Source organism: Solanum pennellii, chromosome 11, assembly GCF_001406875.1.
Source record: "Solanum pennellii chromosome 11, SPENNV200".
NCBI classification, from domain to species: domain Eukaryota; kingdom Viridiplantae; phylum Streptophyta; class Magnoliopsida; order Solanales; family Solanaceae; genus Solanum; species Solanum pennellii.
Genome location: NC_028647.1, coordinates 11,170,260 through 11,180,449, shown reverse-complemented (window position 1 = coordinate 11,180,449; position 10,190 = coordinate 11,170,260).

The window sequence follows — 10,190 nt, the reverse complement described above, 5'->3', positions numbered from 1 at the left end:
ATATATATATATATATATATATATATATATATATATATTTGCTTGAAAATATGCAAGGATAATTATTCAGATGATCCATTTGGGCTTTCCATAGACAAATTTCATCCTATTATTTCAGTTATATTTAAATTTTAGCAAGTATTACTAAACTTAGGATAAAACTTGTGTTCTCCTCTGCTTATTTTCTTCTATATCATTCACATTGTTCATCTTCGATCTATTGTTCAAAGTTAAGGATAGGGCTGGCATAATTTGGTCGAAATCGAAAAAGCTGACCGAACAGAATTTTTTAAAATTTTGATTTCGGTTTTTCATTTAAATCGGTCGATTTCGATTTTGAGTTTTAAAATTTCAGTATATCGGTTCAGTTTCTGGTTTTTAAGTTTTTTATTTTGGTTAACCGAAAAATGGAATTTATACACTACATATTTACTATATTATATATTTAACTTTAAAGAGTTAATTGTTTGTCTCATTGTCTGTAAGTGTTAAGTAGTAACCCAACAAAGCCCAATATCCCTAAATCTTTATTCACCCAAAATCCCAACCTAATTCAGAATTCAGTCAATTCACATTTCACATTACACCCAACTGCGTTGCCTTCTATGACTTGTGAGAGTGAGAATGTGACTGCGTGAGACGTGAGTGAATACTGAAGAACAGTCGGCAGCCGCAAGTCCGCGACTGCACGAGGCAGCGAACCATCGTCCATCGACCTGAACTCCTGAAGCGTAAGTTCTTCTTTCTTGTCTCGCCGAGATTCTCACTCATTTTTATTTCTCACTGCTTTTGTTGTGATTCTCACTCATTTTCGTTTCTCACTGATTGTTGTATGGGTTTTAACTTCTAAGTTCTCACATCTTTTCTTCTTCTTTTTCACAGATGACAGAAATCAAAAGTAAGATAAGTGAAAGTGGGGCTTGAAATGAAATCATAGATAACATTCCATCTCCCAATGAAGTTGAAACTGACATTGAAGCTTCAAAGAAAAGAAAAGCTATGGAACCTAGGGCTACTTGTTGGAAGCATTTTGAGAAATATGTCCATTAAGATGGACCAATTAGAGCAAAATGTAATTACTGTGAAAAAACATATGCTGCTGCTACAAAAGTAATGGTACTTCGACTATGAATAATCATATAACTTAGAAGCAGTGTCCTAACTTTCCCTCTGCTGTTGATTATGGTCAGAAATTAATAAATTTTTTACCATCTTCAAAGGGAGAAAAGAAGGGTTGATTAGCACTTGGAAACTTGATCAAGCACAAAGTAGAAAAGCTTTAGTTCAAATGATAATTGTTGATGAGTTTCCATTTAGTATTGTTGAGAAGGAAAGCTTTAGGAATTTCATGAAAGTTATACTGCCACAATTTCATAATCCTTCTCGTAGAAATTTGACAAGAAATTGAAAAGAACTTTATAGTGAAGAAAAAAAACTCATGAAGAAGTGATTCAAAGAAGCACATCCAAAAATTTGTCTTACGTCGATTCAAAGAATCAACGACATATGTCTAACAGCTCACTTTATAGATAGAAATTGGAATTTGCATAAAAGAATCATAAATTTTTGTCCTATTTCTAGTCATAAAGGTGATGATATGGCAGCTTCCATTACTGATTGTTAGCTTGACTGGGGTTTGGATAATGTGTTTACCATAATCGTTGATAATGCTAGTTCCAATAGTGTTAATGTTAAAGGAATATATAAGCAACTCACTAATTGGGGAACCAACATAATGAAGGGGTCAACATCTTCATGTGAGGAGTATGGCGCATATTCTTAATCTTATTGTGCAAGATGGATTGAAGGAAGTTGGTCAGTCAGTCAACGAGTGAGATAATCCGTGAAATACATTAGACAATCTCCGGCAAGAATTAAAAAATTTAAAGAATGTTGTGAATCCCATTGATAACTTGTACGAAATCTTATGTTTAGATGTTCCTACCAGGTGGAACTCTACATACATTATGCTTGATACTGCACAACACTTTGAACTTGCATTTGAAAGATATAGTTTTTATGATATTAGGTTTCTTGATTATCTTCGTACCCATGATTGTGAAGATGGAACTAAAGCAGCTGTCCTCACTAGTTTTGATTGGGAAAATGTGAGGTCGATGGCTAAGTTTCTTGAAACATTTTATACACTTACTTTGAAGGTCTCTGGTTCAAAGTGTCACATTTTGGAAATTGTTGAGCTTGATCTTATTCTGAAAGAGATGACAGAAAATGAAGTTTCTAATTTGAAGAATATGGCAGAAAGTATGAGAGACAAAATTCAAAAATATTGGGGTGAACCAGATAACATGAACAAAATGATTTTTATATCAGCTGCGTTGGATCCTCGAAACAAGCTTAATTATGTTCGTTTTGCAATAGGTTATATTTTTGGAAAAGAGGGAGCCACTTGCTGATGCAGTGGATAAATATATGAAAGTTTTGTTTGATCATTCTCATCAAAAGTCTCTTTATTTTCATCATCTTCATTTGGGAACTCATCGAGTATATCTAGTGTGAGTGGTGATAACAGCTTTCAAAAAAGATGATCAATGAGAACGAAAAAAGAATTTGTGAGGCATAAAGCAGTTAGTGGAAGTTCAAGTAGTAAATCAGAGTTGGGTAGATATCTTGCTGAAGATGTTGAGCCAGAGACTGATGATTTTGATATATTAAAGTGGTAGAAATTTAATGAGCCAAGATTTCCAATTCAAGTTGAGATGTCTCGTGACGTATTAGTCATTCCTATTTCAAGTGTCGCATCTGAATGCGCATTTAGCATAGAAGGTCGTATTCTTGATACTTTTAGGAGTTCATTGAGTCCTAAACTAGTGCAAGCTCTTATTTCTCTTTAAGATTGGTCTACAAATGAACCAATTTCAATTAATGTTGAGGAAGATCTAGAGTATCTTAAGACACTTGAACTTGGTAAAAACTTTTGTGTACACTATATCAAAAATAGTTTCTTATTTATGTTGCTCATATCTAACAAGTTCTTTCATATTTTTGTAGATATGGATCATAGTGGAAATGAATCTCGTATTGTGGATGTGTAGTTATAACTATCAAGCGGTAAGTAAATTTTAATTTAAAATCTTTTTCTTTTAGCATTCAACACTTGTTTTTCTCTTTTTTCGTTGAGTTGTGTTTACTTTCTATCATATATCTAAAGAGTTTCATTTCTCTCATGCATATTTATAGTATGGATGTTATTATTGGTGAACTGATCGAGTTGGAATGTTGTTGTTGTTGGACTGCAATGAAATGCACACAAGGAATGCCGACTTTCTTCTGATAGAGTTGAGCTGCAGTGTTGTTGTTGTGTTGTTGATTCTTATTTTATCTTGTTGGTTCTTGTTTTGACTACTTTTGATGTATAATACTCTTGATTTCTTAGTTTTTTGTTGCATCTTGAATACTCTTGGTTTTTTAGCTTTTGTTAATGTCTTGATATTCAATTATAAGCTTCCCACAGGCAGTAAACACTAGTGCAAGTGTGCCACGTGCACTTGGTTTTGGCTTGTTGCACTTAGTTTCAAGATCGTTACTTACTGTGGCAGTAAGCACTAGTGCAAATGTGCAACAGTGCAGCGTTAACATGGTCTTGGCTTTTTGCACTTAGCTGCAAGAAAGTCACTTACAAGCACTTAGTTTTTTGCACTTAATATATGTAGTATGTTAGTGTTACTGATCAGTGTTTCATATATGTAAAAATAGAAAAAAAATTAACCAAATTGAACCAAACCGAAATTGTAGAAACCGAACTGAACCGAATTTATTTCAATTCAGTTTCAGTTTGTATTTTCTTAAAATCGAAGTATAAAAAATCGAACCGAATTTCGTAAACCAAACCGAACAAATCGAATTCCCAGCCCTAGTTAAGGAGAGAGTTTTGATTTTTAAATAAAGTTAAGGATGTAAATTTTTTTCTCTCTGATTAGATATATTGAAATAAAGTCACTTAATGCTTCTCCATTTATAGAGTGATGGAGTAATTGTTGGAAAATGCAAGCACAAAATGATGTGCACGATAAGGCGATAGCGGAAGAAATCCAAGTCAAAACTTCCCTTCTATTTGAACCAAGAGAAGACAAAATAATGCAAGAATAAAGTAGTTTGGGTAACAAACTAATCAACTAAGTAAGAAAAATAAATCAATACAAGAGATGCCAAATTTGACGTAAAAAACCTCTTCGGTGTGAAGAGAAAATCACAAGACCAAAGCTCCACTATAATCAACAGGAGTTAAAAAAGTGTCCTCCAAAATGGTCACCAACAAAGTGTCAAATCAATGAGCAACACAACTACAAAATAACACCAAAAACTAGAGAAATAAGAGAGGAAAAATACCAAACCGCAGCTACTACTAAAGAGTTAAAATCTGGAGCTACAGGACTCCAAATAACCCTCTCTTAGTTCCCAATAAAAGATTAAGTTGAAAGATACACGCTATCCAAAAATCATCTCAATCGGACAAGAAACATAGCGAGAATCGAGATTTGAAAATTGTTGCTAGGGCTTGTGCTAAAATCTGCACTTTCTCACTTTTCTCTCGGCTGCTCTCAAATTCTTGTGATTCTTCTCAAATAAGACCTAAAAAAAAGTCTTACATATGCACCATAATATTGGGCTTATGGGCAAAAGTGGGCTAGTCAAATTTGGGCTAAATTTATCCACAAAAGAAAGAATGGAAGAGCTAAAACCTTGGATTTTTATTCATCCACATAGGAAGGAAAAAAGGCTCAAAGCCCAACAATTCTCCCCCTACTGACTATGTGGAGGAAACCTCCATCCTGGTGATCATGAAACATTCTTCAAACTTCCCTCTTGGCATAGTTTTAGTGATCATGTTGGAACCATTATCATTGGTATGGATATTTTCAAGTTCAAGTTACTTAGAATCCAACACATCTGGAATTCAATGATACCTCACATCAATGTGTTTAGAATGGCCATGAAATGTAGAATTCTTGTCATGATGAATAACACTTGGACTCTCGCAATAAAGCATATACCTCTCTTGAGTACAACCAAGTTCTCCCAAGAATCTCTTCATCCAGATCAATTCTTTGCAAGCTTCAACAGCTACAATAAGCTTAGCCTCTGTAGTAGATAAAGCAACACATTTTTGAACGTAAATTCCAAGACATGCTCCCCATGCAAAGGTAATCAAGTAGCCTGAAGTAGACTTACGAGTATCAACATCACCAGCCATGTTTGAATCAGTATAACTACAAAAAATTGGTTTCCTTATTCAAAAACACAAACTCATACTAGAAGTGCCGCAAAGATATCTCATAATCCACTTCACAACATTTCAATGCTCTCTTCCCGAATTAAAAAGAAAACATCTAACAATACCAACATTATGAGCAATATCTAGTCTTGTACACACCATTGCATACATCAAACTACCAACAACTGAAGCATACAGAACATGGTTCATATCTTCCTACTCACAATTATTGGAAGGACAATGTATAGTACTTACTTTGAAGTGCATAGCTAAAGGTGTACTGACAACCTTAGCTTTGTCCATGTTACATCTACGAAGTACTTTCTGAATGTACTTCTCTTATGACAACCACAATTTCTTGGCATCTCTATCACGGACAATCTGCATGCCAAGAATATGTCTTGCTAATCCCAAGTCTTTCATAGTAAGAGACTTATTCAATTCTTGCTTCAACTCTTTAATCTTGCAAATATTACGAGTAACAACATACATGTCATCAACATAAAGCAAAACGATAATAAAGTCATCATTAGTGAATTTTTGCACAAAAACACAATGGTTTGAAGAGGTCTTCTTGAAGCCATGCTGACTCATAAAAGAACCAAACTTATTGTACCATTGCCTAGGAGCTTGTTTTAGACAATACAAGCTCTACTTCAACTTGCAAACATAATTCTCTTTTCCCTTGACTTCAAAGTCTTTCGACTGCTCTATATAAATTTCTTCCTCCAAGTCACCATGGAGAGAAGCAGTTTAACATCCATCTGTACAACCTCGAAGTTAGACTTGCAGCCAAGCCTCAAACGACACGGACGAATGACATCTTCACAACTAGAGAGAATATCTCATCAAAATCAATTCCCTTTTTCTGGTTAAAGCCTTTCACAACTAATCTAGCCTTGTATTTCACCCTGAAAACCCACCTGTTCTTCAAAGATTTTCGATCTTTAGGTAACATAACCAAATCAAAGGTATGATTATCATGTAGAGATTTCATTTCATCCTCCATAGAATCAAACCACTGTTCATTTTCTTCACTTTCCATGGCCTCATCAAGACTCTCTGATTCTCCCCCGTCAGTCAAGAGTACATACTCATTGGGTAAATAATGAGATGAAGGTATTTTCTCTCTACTAGATCTTCTGAGAGAACTCTCGAGAGGATCAATAATAGTTGGTTTCTAACCAACTACATCGTCTTGCACTGGAGCATCAACGATATCCTGGTCATTCTGAATATGATCACCATCTTCAATATCAACATGAAGATTTTCACCAGGTGGAATAGTCAAAGGAATTGGATCAACATCAACTAGGCTCTCGTTGATCTGAGAGTCAACTATCTCGGCTTTGTCAAGATCTTCAAGTGTTTTATTTTCAAAGAACACAACTTCTTCTCAACTGGATCAACTAAACGAATGCCAAATTTATATTGATCATAACCAACAAAGATATATTGCCTAGTTTTAACATCAAACTTCAACCTCTCATCCTTATAAACATGCACAAAGGATTAACACCCAAAAACTTTAAGATGATCATGAGAAACATTCTTACCAGGTCAAACTCTTTCAGGAACATCACCATTTAAAGCAACAATAGGAGATAAATTGATAACATAGGAAGCAGTGTTAAGTGCTTCTGCTCAAAAGGAATCTAGCAGCTGAGCATCTGAAACCATACATCTAACCCTCTCAACAGGAGTTTTGTTCATCCTCTCTGCTAAACTATTTAGCTGAGAAGTCTTCGGAGGAGTTTTCTAATGTCGAATATCCTGCGCTCTGCAGCATCTGTCAAAAGGACCAATATATTCACCACCATTATCAAAACAGATGCATTTCAATTTCTTCACTGTCTATCTCTCAACTAAATCCTGAAAATTCTTGAACACATCAAGAACATGTTCCTTAGACTTCAAAGAGAATACCCAGAGTTTGCGCGAATGATCGTCAATAAAGTCACAAAGTAAAGTGTACCACCATGAGACTTTACCTTAAAAGGACCAAACAAATCAAAATGTACCAACTCCAACAAATCAAGCTTTCTTGAAGGCAGATGACTCTGAAAATAAATATTTTTTGTTTACTGGCTATACAATGAACATACTTGTTCAATTTTGCTTGCTTCTCTCCGAAAACCAAATTTTTCTTTGCAAAATTATTCATCCCTTTCTCGCTCATATGACTCAGTATTCTATGTCATAACAATGATGAAGTATCATTCTCCACCACATTTACTGAACCTCTGTGAATGGAGCCCTGAAAAATATACAAGTTAGACAACTTGTCACCACGGGCTACCACCATCAAACTCTTGTAAGCTTCCACTGGAAAGCACCAAGGGTATTAACATAACCCTTACCATCAAGGTATCCAACATAAATCAAATTCAAGCAAACATCTGGAGCTTTCTTGACATTGTTGAGAACTAGTTTGGGACCATTATTACTTTCCAAACAAACAGTTCCAATACCAAGAACCGCAACCTCATGATTATTGCCATTTTCAACATCCCAAAATTACCTAGAGTATAAGAAGAAAATAATTCCTTCCTGGGTGTAACATGAGAAGTCTCACTAGAATTCACAAACTAGCTAGATTCATCACAGACAAGATTGACGGCATTTTCATCACACAAAAAAAAGAGAAGGTCGTCGTTAGCAACAACAACAACACGATTTTGATTATCGCCTTCTTTATTTTGTTGTTCATATCTTTCTTGTACTTTGAAACAAAATTTCTTGATATTCCCATCCTTGTGGCAATATTCACATGTAACATTCTTTAATCTACTTTTATTTCTTCATTCTGACCTCTAAACTTGCTTCTCCCCCTGTCTGCAGTAACCAAAATGTCGGAGTGTGAAGTAGAAGATGATGAGCCTTGAGATCTTCTTCTCATTTCATGACACCACTCTTAGCATATTTGATGGTCACAACACCACTGAGATCAGAATTAGTCAAAGAAACTCGAAGAGTTCCAAAAGAGTCTGGCAGAGTATTGTGAAGCTATAATCCTTGAATTTCTTCATCGAATTTACACCATTCCAAATAGCTGATCAAGAACACCCTGAAAATCATTAATATGATTAGAAATATGAGTGTCTTGTTTAAACCTGATGTTCATCAATTGTTTTAAAAGAAACAACTTATTGTTGCCAGTCTTTGAAGCATATAGTATCTCGAGCTTGTCCCACAAACTTTTGTCATGTGTCTCATTCGCAATGTAATTTCTAACATTATCTTCAACCCATTGTCTGATTCTCGTCATTCATAGATTCGGGTTTATTAGAAGCAAACACAGGTAGATGCATTTTCTTGACATTTAGAAGTTCTTTCATCTGTCCTTTCCAAGTATGATATTTACTACCATTCAAGCAAACTATCTTGTTCATATTTGACTCCATCATTCAAATAGATATCAATAACAATCCAATGCTCTGATACCACTTTGTTGGGAAAGGTAAGCACAAAATAGATGTGAACAACAAGGCGATAGCGAAAGAAAACCCAAGTCAAAACTTTCTCTTTTATTTGAACCAAGAGAAGACAAAATAATGCAAGAATAAAATAGCTTGGGCAACAAACTAATCAACCAAGCAAGAAAAAAAAATAAACACAAGAGACGCCAAATTTAAAGTGAAAAACCGCTTTGGTGTGAAGAGTAAAAACCACTAGACCAAAGCTCCACTATAATCAACAAGAGTTAAAAAAAGTGTCTCCAAAATGGTCACCAACAAAGTGTCAAACCAATGAGCAACAAAACTACAAGATAGCACAAAAAACTAGAGAAATAAGAGAAGCAAAAACACCAAACCGCATCTATTGTTAACGAGTTCAAATCTGGATCTAAAGGACTTCAAATCACCCTTCCTCAATTCCCAATCAAATATTAAGTTGAAAGGAACACGCTGTCCAAAAATCACCTCCATTGGACAAGAAACGAAGCGGAATCGTGATTTGAAAATGGCTGCCAAGGCTTGTGCAAAAATCTGCACTTTCTCACATTTAAAACTCTATACTGTTGTTCTCAATCTCTTGTGATTCTTCTCAAATAAGACCTAGAAGAAAGTCTTACATATGCACCATAATATTGGGCTTATGAGCAAAAGTGGGCTAGTCAAATTTGGGCTAAATTTATCCACAAAGGAAAGGATGGAAGACCCAAAACCTTGGACTTTTATTCATCCATATAGGAAGGGAAAAAGGCTCAAAGCCCAACAGTAATCTCGTTATGTCAAGAATTGAATGGCAATGTACAATTCTTACGAGTTCTTCTAACGGTTTTTGTACAGTTGAAGCATTCAGACATCAAATAAAAGATCCCAAACTCATACTACAACTCGTTTTGAACAAATTAAACACACTTCGCGCTATCTTTTTAATGATATGTATAAATATGACGAAATTAATATAAAGAAGAGCATGTATACTAATTAACATGAATAAAATGAAGAGTCGTTTGGCAGGATACGATATAAACATAGTACCGAGTAAGGTTGGTTATGCTTAGATTATTACTTATTCATTATTTAGATTAACATATTCAAGGCAATAGCTTATACATGTATTAATAACTTTGATATTACTAGGTGTCTGCATGAGTTATATACTCGATAATACTAAATAAAATGTATTAGTTTATATATATATATAAAAGATGGGCTAGGTAGGTTTTATATAAAAATAATTTTTTAAAAATTGAAAGTAAAACAAAAATTGCCTCTATTTTTTTGACAGAGGCAGTCCCTGCTTTTTCTTGAAGGTCAGGTATATATGGACACATTCCTTATCCTCTTCACTGTGCATTTAAATCATTTGCATAAAACAAAGCTACTGAAACTTGGAGAGAGACTAAATTGTAATGAAAACGTATTATGTATTTTCTACACAAACATTTCCAAATTCAGATTAATTATAACATTTTTAAGTGTAGGGTGTTAAAAGTAAATGAGAGATT